Raw genomic sequence first — 14593 nt, 5'->3', positions numbered from 1 at the left:
ATCCACGGTGGTAGTGGACAGCAGGGGATCCCAGCCATAGCTGCGGGGGGGACGGGAGGGGAGAGCCAACGCCTCTGCCAGGTTGCAGGGCAGCTTCTGTGGTACAGGACACAGCCCGGTGCTGTCACAGCACCAAGCCGCCACCAGCCCGTGCCCACCCGCAGCCAGGGACCGAGACACACAGCTGGCAAGCACGTGAGGTGTCGCCCTCCACTCCAAGGTCACACCACGGACCCCTGAGCCTGTGGCCCTAGGATCTACCTGTCTCTTAATCTCCCTCTCTAATATAAAAATTAAAACTCCAGCTCTCATAAACTACTCCAATAAACACCAACTCGGGTTAGGAAATTCCTTTTAAGAAAGCAGCCGTAAATATGTTGGCCCTTGGTGACATTTTGCTCACTCAGGGCTGCTCGTTGGCCGAGGGCCCTCAGCTCACCCTTGTCTTCCCTTCCCAAGTGCTACAGGGTAACCTGCTACGCACGTGGCTAATCATAAACCAAAGAAAATACTCAGGACTCCCAACAGTGTTCATTAAGCAAAAAAAAAAAAAAAATAGGGTCCAGGAGGAGGAGTACAGCTTCTCTCACCCATTGGATTATTCATTTGTCGGACGGAACTGAAGGGAAACCTGAGACCTGCAGAGAGAGGGGAGTTCCACAGGGGCTTCCATCTGCAGAACAGATTTACGAGGTCCTTTGAGACCCGGCATAGCTTTCCTGGGGTGAGAAGCGCGGCAGGGCTTCCCCACCCCCAGCGGCGGGGAGGGGGGCACTAAAACACAGAAAGACACCAAGGGGGTGCTCATGGGGCAGTGTGGCGGAGACCGGAATAAAGCTAGACTTTCTGAAGCGAGTCGGTCGAACTGAGCTGCTCAAAGTGCCTTCTTAACCACATGGCTGCTCGGGGCTTTGAAAGCACAGTTGTAAACACAGGGAAGGAAGTGACAGAGAGTGACAGACCCGGGCAGGTGCCAGTCCCCGGTGAACACACGCAGAAGCATGTGAGCGGTGAGCAGTTCCCTGCACCCCCCACACCCCCTACACACCCAGCGTGGGCCCAGCAACAGCAAGATCAGTTGCGCGCTGGGTCCTGAAGCAGAATTACAAATGGGCAGTTTTACGGCAAGATTCAAAGCAGGTAGCCAGGTGGCTTTGCCTACAAGCTCATCAGCAACATTTTCCAATCTTTGTGTTTTTTTTTTTTCTTTGCTTTACAAATCAGGATTGAAAGAGGACCCCAAAATGGGGAACTGGAAAGGGCATTCATTCTCAGAGCTAAAGAGGACACATGAGATCCAAATAAGCAGGCGACTAAAAGCAGAGACGCCAACAGATACATCTGCACCCAGCTCAGAGCAGTGCAACCCGCGGTAACCAAAAGCCGACTGTCCCTGGAGGGACACACGGGTATACACACACAACAGACTACTACTCAGCCTTAAAAAGGGAGGAAATTTTGACCCACGCTACCATAGGGAGAAGCCCCAAAGACGTGACACTCACCAAGACGAGCCAGCCACTGCACGATTCCACTTGTATGAAGCACCCAGAGTCGTCAGATTCCTGGAGACAGAGAACAGACTGGGATTACACAGGGTTGGGGGCAGGGGAATGGGACACAGAGTTGGAGTTCACGAACATGGGAAGGTCCTGACACAGATGGTCATGATGGTTGAACAACAGGGGAAGGTATTTACTATTTCTTTGTAACATGGCTAAGATGGGAAAAATCCAAGTTCTGCATATATCTTAAGTAATTATTTATTTGTGAGAGAGAGGCAGGCAGAGGAAGAGAGCTCCTGCTCACTGGTTCACTCCCCAAATGCCCACAATGACCGGGCTGGGTCACCTCAAGGCTGGGTACTGAGAACCCAACCTGGGCCTTCCACGTGGATGACAGGAACCCAAGCACTTGAGCCATCATCACCTGCTGCCTCTCGGGGTGCACATCAGCACGGAGCTGGAGCTGGGAGGACGCAGACTCAGGCACTCCGTTATGGGACGTCGTGTCCCCTGTAGACAGAAGACACATGCCCGAAGTCGGATTTGCTTCTGTGCTAACTTAATGTCCAAACTCTCCTCATTTTTGCCTGTGGCAAGCCAGAAAGAGAGACAGAGACAGAAAGAGAGCTTCTATCCACCGTTTCACTCCCCCAAATGCCCAGAACAGCTGGGTCTGGGCCACACGGAAGCCAGAGGCTGGGAACTCACGCTGGGTCTGCTACATGGGTAGGGACACAAGTATTTGAGCCATAACTTGCTGCTTCCCAAGGTGTGTTCTAGCAGGAAGCTGAAATTAGGAGTGGAGCCAGGACTTAAACCCAAGCACCCAGGTATGAGATGCAAGCATCCAAAGTGGTATCTTAACGCAAGGCCAAATGCCCCCCACCATGTATTTTAAATCTCTAGATGACTTATAATACTCAATGCAATGAAAATGCTATGTAAACAGTTGCTATACTGTATTGTTTAAGGAATGATCAAAAGTACATGTTCAGTACTCACATGATTCTTTTTCATTTTTATTGTTCTATAGTTGGCTGAATACATATGAGTGCAGGGGCCCATGCACTTGGGCTATCCTCCACTGCTTTCCTAGGTGCATTAGCAGGGAGCTGGATTAGAAGTGGAGCAGCTGGGACTCAAACCAGCTAAGCCTCTGTCCCCGGGGTTTCACAGGGCAGAATAGGTGCGGACTGGGGATGGTTGCAATTGGCTTGACATCTGTGTATTTCTTGGCCCCCAAGAATTACAACACTACAATCTGCAACCAACGGATGATGGTTATCACTGTAACTTAGGGGGAATTAATGAGGAAAGATGTTAAATGCATCTGGCAGAGGACCTAACAAGCAGTTAATACTATTACTCTTCGCTTCCTTCGGGCTCTAAATAAAATGTTTTTGAATGAAGTCACTCTGGGGAGGGCCTATAATTCTGTTTGCTCCTCTTCCAGTCTCTCCCCTCCAGATTCCTGGCATAAGCAGTGCACATCAAACATGAGGTTTAGCCTTCATTACTCACGGATTCACACCCAGCTCGTGTTGCTTTCATCATCCCCAGGCAGCAGAGCTGGGTTGAGGCAATATTGCTGGCTGCAGAGACAGCGGCAACATGCAAGGCTGGGGTAGGCCGGGCCCAGCGCCGCTGGCCCCTGACCCAGCAGTTGGAGGTGTCCCCATCTGCTGAGGCTGTGCCACCTGCAGGTCTTGGGGCCTCTGCCCCGTGCAGTGAGGGAGGCCCCAGGAGCTGGTCCACTGGCTCTTCTAGGGCCATGACTCACCTCTCCTTCTCCTCCCTGCTCTCTGTCGGCATGGAAACAAACTGACTGACAGTAACATGGGCAGAGCCTGGTCCCTCTTGCCTGCCTCTGAGTCCAGAGCTGAGCTGGAGTCCCGAGGGAAGGAGAAGCATGAGGGATCTGGGAGGGCAACTTAGCATCCTGGTAGCAAGCTTCATGGTGTAGGTCTGCAAGATGTGGGCTTGAGTATTGGCTGCACCTGTTGCAGAACTCAACTTTCTGGGGGGCTGGGTTTCTTCATCTGTAGAATACAAGAAGAAGGAATAAAAACTCCTTGGTTTTTGTGAAGCTCAGTTTGGGGAAAGCACACAATACAAGGTGCAGCATATGGTCACTGCTCAATAAATAATAATGAATAGCATCAGGAGGAAGGCTCAGGCCCTCTGATCACACCAGCAACACCAGCATTCCTTGGGCATTTGCTCAGGAAAATGCGCTATGCTGAAAGTTTGTACTAACGGTCAGCCTTCGTTATCTGCAGGATCCACACCCATGGATTCAACCAACCCCAGATCAAAAACATTTGGAAGGAGATGGTGTTGTGGCACAAAGGACCAAGCCACCACCTGCAGCACCAGCACCCCATATGAGCGCCAGCTCAGAGTCCCAGCTGCTCCACTTCCGATCCAGCTCTCTGCTAATGCGCTTGGGAAAACGGCAGAGGATGGCCCAAGTGCTTGGGCTCCGGCACCCATGTGGGAGACCCAGATGGAGTTCCTGGCTACTGGTTTGCAGCTGGCCCAGCCCCAGCCATTGCAGTCATTTGCAGAATGAACCAGCAGATAAAAAAATCTGTCTCCTTCCTTCCCTCTCTGTCACTCTGCCTTTCAAATAAATAATCTTCAAAAAACTGTGTCTTTTGATCCTTGTCACTGTTCCCTAAACAGGCACTTCCATTATGTATTATGAGTCATCTAGAGATTATTTAAAGTATATACAGAATGTGCGTAGGTTCTATGCAGATGCTGTGCCGCTTGTATAGGGTCCTGGGGGGTGCAGATTCTGGTATCCACGGGGTTTCCTGGAACAAGCCCTGACATGGAGGGACAGTTGTATATGTAAACCTGTCTCATGCCTCACAGAAATGGTGCCTTCACTTTGTCAATGGTAAAAACCAAGGCTTGGCAAGGCCAAGTACCTACCCAAGGCCACAGATGGAGGGCTGAGCAGAAGTGGATTCTGGGCAGGACTCTCAAACTCAAGCCCTCTTCTATATCACCCAAGGTGTTTAATCCTCATCTATCACATGGAAACAGCCCACCTGACCCCTCCATCAAGGATAAAGGGCCAAACAACAGAGGCGCAAGGAAGGCACAGCCCCTATGAAGAGAGGTGCAGGGGCAAGCTGCTGTCACCGCTCAGTCAGGCCCTGCTTAAATACCCCAGAGTGCAGCAGGGAAGACGGACATGGGTGCAATGACCACAGCCCAGGGCAGGAAAGGAGCCGTCCAAGAGCGGTGCTCTGGAGCCCATGTGACAATCCACTGCTGTCGCGGACACATGGGGTACACGCTCTCGGTAAGACACAACTTCACTAAGGAATACACAACTGAAAGATAAAAACCATGCCAATCTGAGGTGCATCTGCAGATTCTGGTATCTGTCAGGGGGCGGGGGGTGCTGTGGTGAGGGATGAGGGGTTTTCTGGAACCAATACCCGTGAGGGATGGCCATATGTGTTTGTTGCAAAATGATTCCCATAATCAAGCTAATTAACACATTGCAGCTTTGGGTGGCTGTCTTTTTCTTTTTTTTTTTTTTCTTTTTTTTTTTTTTTTGACAGGCAGAGTGGACAGTGAGAGAGAAAGACAGAGAGAAAGGTCTTCCTTTGCTGTTGGTTCACCCTCCAATGGCCACCGCGGCCGGCACACCGCGCTGATCCGAAGGCAGGAGCCAGGTGCTTCTCCTGGTCTCCCATGGGGTGCAGGGCCCAAGCACTTGGGCCATCCTCCACTGCACTCCCGGGCCACAGGAGAGAGCTGGACTGGAAGAGGAGCAACCGGGACGGAATCTGGCGCCCCGACCAGGACTAGAACCCGGTGCGCCGGCGCCGCAGGCGGAGGATTAGCCTAGTGAGCCGCGGTGCCGGCCGTGGGTGGCTGTCTTCTGATGAGGACACTTCAGATCTACCATTTTAGCAAATTTCTAGTACACTTGCATAACACAGCACAGCACCACAGCAGTCAGCACGGCGCACACCAAGCCTGCAGGAACTACTCACAACTAAGAATTGGCGCCCTTTGACCAACATCTCCGCATTCCCACTCCAGCCTCTGGTAACCACTTGCTCTCCTCTGCTTTGGCTTTCTTAAGAGTTCAGGTGTGAGTGAAATCAGCAGTATGCGACCACAAAAGACCTTGAACAGCCAAAGCAATATTGAGAAGGAAAGACAAAGCTAGAGGCATCACACATCTGGATTTCAAACTACATTACATGGCTATAGAAATCAAAACAGGTGCTCGCTTCGGCAGCACATATACTAAAATTGGAACGATACAGAGAAGATTAGCATGGTCCCTGCGCAAGGATGACATGCAAATTCGTGAAGCGTTCCATATTTTTACTTAATATATACTAAATCGATCTTTTGTATATAAAGATACTTGAAAATGAATCTTGATGTGAATGGAATGGGAGAGGGAGTGGGAGATGGGAGGGGTGTGAGTGGGAGGGAAATTATGGGGGGGGGAAGCCATTGTAATCCATTAACTGTACTTTGGAAATTTATATTTACTAAATAAAAAATAAATTAAAAAAAAAGAAATCAAAACAGTATGGTACTGGCGTAAACACAGATATCACATATAGACCAGTAGACTAGACTCCAGAAATAAATTCATGTATGTACAGCCAACTGATCTTTGACAATGCATAATGGGTAAAAGGACAGTCTCTTCTATAAGCAGTTCTTGAAGGACAGGGGTGGGCAGGCATTTGGTGCAGCAGCTTGGGACACCCGCAGCCCACATCAGAGTGCCTGGCTCAAGTCCCAGCTACTCCGCTTCTGATCCAGTTTCCTTTGATGCACACCCTGGGAGGCAGCAGGTGATGGCTGAAGCACTTGGCACCTGTCACCCACATAGGAGAGACTCAGATGGAGTTCCCGGCTCCTGGCTTTGGCCTGGGCAGTCGCGGCTGTTGTGGCCTTTTGGGGAGTGAACCAGCAAATGGAGGATTGACCGACTGACCTCTCTCTGCCTTTCAAAAAAATAGAAAATAATTTCGAAGTGTTTTTTTAAAAACAGACAAATGAATAGTGCTGGGGAAACTGTAATCCACAGGCAAAAGATGAGACTAGCCACTGATCTCACCACACAGAAACTAGCTTGAATTCTGTTGCAATCAGAAAATTACACATCCTGCCAGAGTTGCTATTTTTACCTATTAGAACAGCATAGTAGGGCCAGCACTGTGGCACAGCAGGTAACGCCACCACCTGCAGTGCCAGCATCCCATACGGGCACCAGTTCTAGTCCCAGCTGCTCTGCTTCCGATCCAGCTTTCTGCTAGTGACCTGGGAAAGCAGTGAAAGATGGCCCAAGTCCTTGAGCCCCTGAACCCACATAGGAGACCCAGAAGAAGCTCCTGGCTCCTGGCTTTAGATAGGCCCAGCTCCAGTCATTGTGGCCATCTGGGGACTAAACCAGCAGATGGAAGACCTCTCTCTCTCTCTTTTTCTCTGTAACTCTGCCTTTCAAATAAATACATAAATCCTAAATAATAATAACAGTGGGGAACTCAACAGCACTGCTCCCAGTGGGAGGGGATGGAGGTAGCCTATGAACAGGGCTGGTCAAGGACAGAACCCAGGACCCACTAAACCATACAATGTCAGAGCTACAAGGACTTCAATGGCCATGTGGTCCAGCCCCGGCCAATACAGGCACCCTCAGAGGCAGCTAGCCAGCATCTGTCTGGAATGTTCTCAGGGCCTCACTGCCACCCCCACCCTCCCCCCACAGGAAGCAATCACGATTCCCTGGCATCTGACCACAGAACCTGGTTAAACCCCTCGGTAGAGGTTGCCTGGGGAGTGGCTTTGGGAGTGTGCTTGCAGGCTAGGTACTTTTACCAGGACTTAGGAATTTATGAGTAAGAATGGAATCCTCACCACTTAAAAACAGGTCCCAACAGCATGTGTCATGTGTCAACGCCCCTTTCCACACTGACATGGTGTCTTCCCGTGGACTACCTGTGGCTCTGCTGTGGCCCTGGCCAGTCCCTCCCTGTCCCACACTCCCAGCTGAAGGACACAGACCCTTTGCTGAGAGCCCCGGCCAGCTTCGGCGTCAAGAAGCAGAGGCAGCGCCAACCCAGGCAGGAGAGCTTTATGGGGCATCTACTGGGCTTGAACGAAGCAAGGCTGATGCTGGTGTTGGACCTTCTGTGGCTGATGGCCTCCTGGGTGGCCACCACGTCCCTCTACTGTGTCGCCCTGCTGTGTTCTTGTTCGCTGCTGCAGAGCCCGTGCCCCTTCCCTACACGTTGGTTCTGGACAAGGGAACCTCAGTGTGTTCCTCTTGTCTGCAAGTCCCTGGGAATCTGCTCAGTACCCCAGTCCCTCCAGACTCCTCCTAGGAGAGGCACTCTGCTCTGCTTTTGCACTCAGCTCTTCAGGCCTGCCATGCCCAAGGCCCCTGCAGAGACAAGTCACGGGCAGCCCTGGACAGCAGCTCTGCACCAAGGACTTTGCTGTCTTGGCCTCAGCTCGCCAGACCAGGCATCAGGCATCCCCCCAAAGAAGTCACCTGAGAGCGACTCTGACCTCACCCCATACCCACGCTCACCCTAGGTCGTTAGTCTTCAAGTGCAATGCAGGTAGAGAGGATCGCCAGGTCAAAGAAGGGGACTCGGGAAGTTGGCAGGACGTGGGTAACAGCAATGAGCAGGAGCCATGAGGCAGCCACAGATGCAAGGAAGGCGGGGGAACAGTGAGTCCACGGCCGCAGAACAACAGACACCAAGGCAGGGAGAGCCAACCTACCAGGACCGAGGAGCCTTGGTGGAGGGAGCTGGCCCCACCTGCTGTCGCGGGGAGAATGCTGGCTGGAGAACATTAGACCCTGGCTTAAAAGCCCCAGTCAAGAAGTTCACCACCTCCCTCCTTTCTCTGAGTGTCTCCCACCCAGCCCCCATCACCTGCAGCAGTCTGCCTCGGTCTCTGCTCTCCAACCCTGAAACAGCCATACTAACTCATTCACAATCCTCTCCAGGGTCCAGAGTCCACCCCCGAGCCCCGAGCCAGGATCCAGCCCCCCCACCCTGCTGTGTGCACTGAGTCACTCCCAGGCCTGTGCCCAGAGCAGGGCAGCACATGACCCTCACTACTCGGACCTCCACACAGAAGCCGCAGGCTCTGCAGCTGTCCAGCCTCCTTGACCACTTGTGCAATTCTCCCAGGAAAGAATTTCCTCCCGCAGAAGCTCAGAGTGATGGTGCCTGCTCCACATCCCCGCAGGGATGCTGGGAGGACCGAGCGAGGCAGCGGGAGGGCAGGTAGTTTGCAAGGCGAGCAGCTGCAGGTGAGTGGGAAGAGTGTTATGTGGTGACCAGCGATTGTCCACCCAGTGTGTCCACTCCACACTGCCATCCACTCCACGCGTGTCCCTCCCACCCTCGTCCTTCACCCCAAACTGTTGTTCAAGCCCCTCTCCTGTGCTCCACGAGACCATGGCCCCTGCTCCACCAAGGCAGCCTCCCACGCTGGGTTCCTCCCCACATCCCACTTCTTCCTCACCTGTGCAGAAGCTCAACTTTTCCCTGGAAAGCCTCATTGCCTCAGGGTCACCACCATCACCCAGAGAGCGGGCAGCTCCTGTGCTCCCCACGGATCCCAGGGGTGAGGGGTCAGGGTCACTCTTCGCCAATGCCTATACTTGCAGTGCCCCAAACTGCCAGCTTTCCCCTTCTCTCAGCCCCTCTCCCCCTGGACTCCATCACCACAGGGCGGTACTTAGATCAGCAGCTCCAGCCAGCTCCCGCTGACCTCATTTTTCAAGGGATCTGCGGCCAGCACTGCCCCACTGGTTGCCAACAGCAGCACTATCACCCAGGAAGCTGTGAGATGCACTCATTCTTGTATCTTTATAAAGAGTTGTTTTTCACACCAACTTTTCTGTGGTTGCCATTGTTATTTATTCATTTCTATTGTATCTGAAAGGTAGAGCAACAGAGAGATCTATTTGGTGGTGCACTCCAGAGATGCCCACACAGCCAGGACCCAGCCGGGACAAAACTGGAACTCTGAAACTCAATCCAGGTCACCCATGTGGATGGCAGAGACCTGAGGACCTGTGCCGTCACCTGCTGGGTCTGCATTAGCAGGAAGCTGGATCAGAAGCAGGAACAGGACTCAAACCCAGGCACTGCGATACAGGACGGGGCCTCCCAAGCAGCTTCCTGACTGCTGCACTGCTGCCCACAGATTCTTGGGCCCCACCCCAAACCTCCTGAATCAGAAGTTCCAGGGGGAAGGCCAGCACTCTGGGTTTAATGAGCCCTTCTGGGGACGTGCACTCCAGTTGGAGAACCTGATCCGGGTGTGTGAGCAGGTGCACCTCCCTTAACACCCCCTGGACTTCTACTCAGGGCGTGGCTAGAGACATCCCCTCAGGCTACGGAGGGTCAGGTCCACTTTGGACCCATGAAAGTAGCTGCAACTTGACTCAGACTCCTGCCTTGTCCCTTGCCTGACTCCCTATAAGGACATCTCTAGACGTCCTTGTCTCCCTATGCCCCATCTTCCTGTCTTTTCCTTTCCAAGATAACAAATTCCTCTGTGTCCTTGAGAAGGCTGATGGGCTGCAAAAGGGCAGGCTCTGCTCTTGGACACGGGTGCCTTAGTTTCCACCTCGGGGTATGGCCTGATAAAGGGTGGCTAGATGGGCAGCAGGCACATCCACCCATGTGGTAAAAACAGATGGAGTTCCAGGCTCCTGGCTTCAGCCTGGCCCAGCCCCAGCCGTTGTGGCCATCTGGGGAGTGAACCAGTAGATGGGAGATCTCTTTCTCTGTCTCTCCTTGCCTCTCTATCACTCTGCCTTTCAAATAAATAAAAATAAAATAAACCTGTTTTAAAACTGGGCAGCAAATGTGCAGTATCTGGTTCAGCGCTCAAAGGATCACCAAACATCACTTCCCAAAGCTGGCTCCAGGCGCCTCCTCCCTTCTGAGTCCCTGTTGCTTCTTTTTTTTTTTTTTTTTTTTTTTTTTGGACAGGCAGAGTTAGACAGTGAGAGAGAGAGACAGAGAGAAAGGTCTTTCTTCCATTGGTTCAGCCCCCCAAATTGGCTGCTACGGCCAGCATGCTGTGCTGATCCGAAGCCAGGAGCCAGGCTGGTCTCCCATGCGGGTGCAGGGCCCAAGTACTTGGGCCATCCTCTACTGCACTCCCAGGCCAGAGCAGAGAGCTGGCCTGGAAGAGGGGCAACCGGGACAGAATCCAGCATCCCAACCAGGACTAGAACCTGGAGTGCCGGCACCACAGGCGGAGGATTAACCTAGTGAGCCGTGGCGCCGGCCTGTTGCTTCATCTTTAAAACCAGGACAGTGAGACCTACCTCACAGAGGCCATATAATAAAACGAGACAGCCAACACGAGGGCACTTTATAAATGTCCAGCCTTGCCAGCCAAAGAGTGGGCCCCACACCAGCAGGGAGCCTGTCAGAAATGCAGACTCTCAGGCCACGCCCAGGACTTAAAGAAAAATTATTGATTTGAAAGGCAGAGTTACACAGAGACAGGGAGAGATGGAGGAGAAAGAGAGAGACCTTCCACCTGCTGGTTCACTCCCCAGATGGCTGCAATGGCCAGGGCTAGGCCAGACCGAAACTAGGAGCTAGGAGCTTCATCTGGGTCTCCCATGTGGCTGCAGGCACCCAAATTCTTGAGCCATCTTCCGTCGCTTTCCCAGGTGCATTAGCAGGGAGCTGTATAGGAAGCGGAGCAGCCGGGACTTGAACCATGTCGCAGCATCAGCTGAAGAGTCTGTAATTTAACGAGACTCCAGGGCACGCATCTGCAGCTGTCTGAGAAGCACTGACGCAAAGGCCAGGAAGATGGAAGGTGTCACAGGAACACTGTTAGCTTCAGGCTCCCTACCCTCCCTCTCCCCCTCAGCACGGCACCCTCCCCACCTCCAAGACAAGCAGCATCCCCCTCCTCCATTCAGGGCTTAGGGCCAACACTGCGGCGCAGCAGGTTAAAGCCTCTGTCTGCAGTGCCAGCATCCCAGGTGGATGCCAGTTCCAGTCCCTGCTGCTCCACTTCTGATCCAGCTCCCTGATGATGTGCCTGGGAAAGCAGCAGAAGATGGCCCAAGTCCTTGGGCTCTGCACCCATCTGAGAGACCAGAGGAAGCTCCTGGTTCCTGGCTTGGACCTGGTCTAGCCCTGGGTATTGTGGTCATTTGGGGAGTGAACCAGTAGATGGAAGCACGCTCGCTCACTCACTCTCTCCCTGCGCCGTAACTCTGCCTTTCAAATAAATAAATAAATCTTGAAAAAACAAATAAGTAAACAAAGCCGTCATTCTCCACCAGCTTGCACACAGCATCACAGGGAGCAACGTCCAGGCCAAATCGCAGCCCAGTTACACTAGAACATCTTGGACAAGGTGTGTAGAAGATCAGCATGACATCAGCTCCCTCAGTATTCATGGGACCAAACACCTTGGTTCCTGGACCTCCTGCCCACCATCACAGGTACCACAACCCAAGGACACTCAGGTCCCTTCTAGAGAACAATGCCACGTTTGCATACATCCTAGGCAACCCCCTTTATACATCGAATCATCTTCAGATGAGACACAACACCTAACAGAATGGAAGTGCTAGGTAAATACTTGCTGCACTACACCGCTTAGGGAATAATGACAAGGAAAAAAGCCTGTGCATGGTCAGCACATGTCCAAGTGCGCCTTCCCAACATTCTTGATCCACAGTTGGCTGAATCCAGACATAAAGGGCTAAATGTCTACTTTTGTTTTTGACAGGCACAGTGGACAGTGAGAGAGAGAGAGAGAAAGGTCTTCCTTTTTGCCGTTGGTTCACCCTCCAATGGCCACTGTGGCCAGCGCGCTGTGGCCGGCGCACCGAGCTGATCCGAGGGCAGGAGCCAGGTGCTTCTCTTGGTCTCCCATGCAGGTGCAGGGCCCAAGCACTTGGGCCATCCTCCACTGCACTCCCGGGCCATAGCAGAGAGCTGGCCTGGAAGAGGGGCAACCGGGACAGAATCCAGCGCCCCGACCGGGACTAGAACTCAGGGTGCCGGCGCCGCTAGGTGGAGGATTAGCCTAGTGAGCTGCGGCGCCGGCCTAAATGTGTACTTTTTAAGTGCCTAGGTAATTCTAGTGTGGGTCCAGGGGTGAGACCCTGCACACGAACCCTACAAGGGATCCTCCCCCCACCCACTAATCTCCCCATCTCTCACTCCAGAACTGTACCTCTCTTTATCTGCTCAGAGAGTCACCTTCACACCCCGCCCCCAGCCTGCTTTTCCCTCGGGCTCCTGTCTCCGATCTGTGCCTCTCCTGTCCTGAGTTCAGCAAACCCCCTGTGATGAATGCTGACACACAGACAAAGCTCTCCTCCCTACCCTACTTCTGAGACTCCTCGGTGTCACCAACACACAGACCCCACCTCAGCGTCCGCCTTCAACAGTGGGATACCTACACTCTCCCCCGCCACTCCGCAAAGCAGCAGCACCACAGCCCTTTGTCCGTCAGTGCTCAGTGCTTGCTGGACAAACAGGACCCTCTGAGGAGGCCACTGATATTGGGTAGAACAAGAAGTCTTCCTAAAAGAAAACTCTAGCAGCCATGAACAGTAGGAGCCAAGGGGAGCCCAGAGAAGCCAAGGGAGACAAAGAAAGAAGGAGGGGTCTGTCCCCGTAGGAGTCACCCTCCCCAGGACTGGGAATGCGAAGGGATCTTTGTCCTCCGGAAGGGAGTTCCTCCTGGACCCAAAGGTAGACGGGATCAAAACACACGCACTTGTTAAGGAAATATGGAAGCAAGTCCTAGGGGCTGGACCCTGGAGCCGAACACAGGAATCAGGGACTCAGCGCTCTAAGAGTCCTTGCTAAACCTGAGGCATTGTGTGGACAATCACCACCCCGTGTTGCACTGTCCATCTCCCCCTCTCTCCCTCCCCACCCCTCCCCATCCCTCCCTCCCCTTAGTATGTGATTGTGTTTGCTTCTCAAGAAAGTTAAAGTAGCGGGGCTGGCGCTGTGGGGTAGGGGTAAAGCCACCGTCTGCAGTGCCAGCATCCCATTTGAACACCGGTTCATATCCCAGCTGCTCCACTTCCAATCCAGCTCTCTGCTATGGCCTGAGAAAGCGGTAGAAGGCCCAAGTCCTTGGACCCCTGCATCTGCATGGCAGACCTGTAAGAAGCTCCTGGATCCTGGCTTCAGATCGGCGCAGCTCCAGCCATTGCAGCCAACTGGGGAGTGAAGCAGCAGATGGAAGACTCTCTCTCTCTCTCTCTCTCTCTCTCTGCCTTTCCTTCTCTCTCTGTGTAACTCTGACTTTCAAATAAATAAATAAATAAATAAGAAAGAAAGAAAGAAAGAGAGAGAGAGAGAGAGGGAGGGAGGGAGGGAGGAAGGAAGGAAAGAAGGAAGAAGCGAGCTAACCAGCGTTATGGGAACACCGGGTCGGGGGAGTCCACTTGGGAGGCCAGGAGACAAGGTGAGGTTTCCAATCCTGGGACCCTGAAGTTCCCAGTGATGAAGGCAGGGACTGGGGGGGGCTCCCTCCACATCACTGGGATTGATCCCTTCACAGTCTTTTCCCACATTATCCACAAAATTCCCTTTACTCAAATCAGGCCGTCAAAAACACCATTTCTAAGGTGCAGAGTCCAGAAGCAGCCAGAATGGCCCAGACCCCTAGGGAGGTGCAGAGTCCAGAAGCAGCCAGAATGGCCCAGACCCCTAGGGACAGTCCGACCACATCCTTGTACCGCCCGGAGCACTCTCGCCGAACAGCCAGAATGCCACAGTGACAGGTGACAGGTGACAGGATCTGACGGCTGTGCTGCTCTGCGTCCCTTAGATGACTGAAGGAAGCACATTGCTAAGGCAAACGGATTAAATGAGAGGCAGCTTTTCTTTGCTGCCTCCCTCTGCTCCTCGTTCCAGGGCCACTCCGCTTCCTCTGTGACGGTGCCTCTGCCTCTCCATCATCGCTGTGCCCCGCCCCATGCAAGCACTCACGGCTGCGCCCTGATCTTCCAAGACTCCCTGGCCCCAGGCCTCCCCTCCTCTGGCTCACTCCAGGCACTT

The 14593-nt window shown here is 53.1% G+C and overlaps 1 long non-coding RNA gene and 1 other non-coding gene across 4 annotated transcripts in view; one reads left to right on the top strand and one right to left on the bottom strand.

The window, feature by feature from the left end:
• Positions 1-14593, bottom strand: part of LOC138849838 (uncharacterized) — a 171779-nt gene that overhangs the window by 150475 nt on the left and 6711 nt on the right. For all 3 annotated transcript variants that reach the window (XR_011389056.1, XR_011389057.1, XR_011389058.1), the window contains exon 3: positions 1506-1565. This is a non-coding gene — a long non-coding RNA (uncharacterized lncRNA). The remainder of the gene's footprint in view (positions 1-1505; positions 1566-14593) is intronic.
• LOC127485239 (U6 spliceosomal RNA) lies at positions 5760-5866 on the top strand. The gene has a single exon (XR_007912378.2). It is a non-coding gene; the product is annotated as a U6 spliceosomal RNA (small nuclear RNA).

Source organism: Oryctolagus cuniculus, chromosome 5 (genome assembly GCF_964237555.1).
Source record: "Oryctolagus cuniculus chromosome 5, mOryCun1.1, whole genome shotgun sequence".
Classification (NCBI taxonomy): Eukaryota; Metazoa; Chordata; class Mammalia; order Lagomorpha; family Leporidae; genus Oryctolagus; species Oryctolagus cuniculus.
Note: the sequence above shows the minus strand (reverse complement) of the source record. Positions and strands in the feature narration are given on the sequence as shown.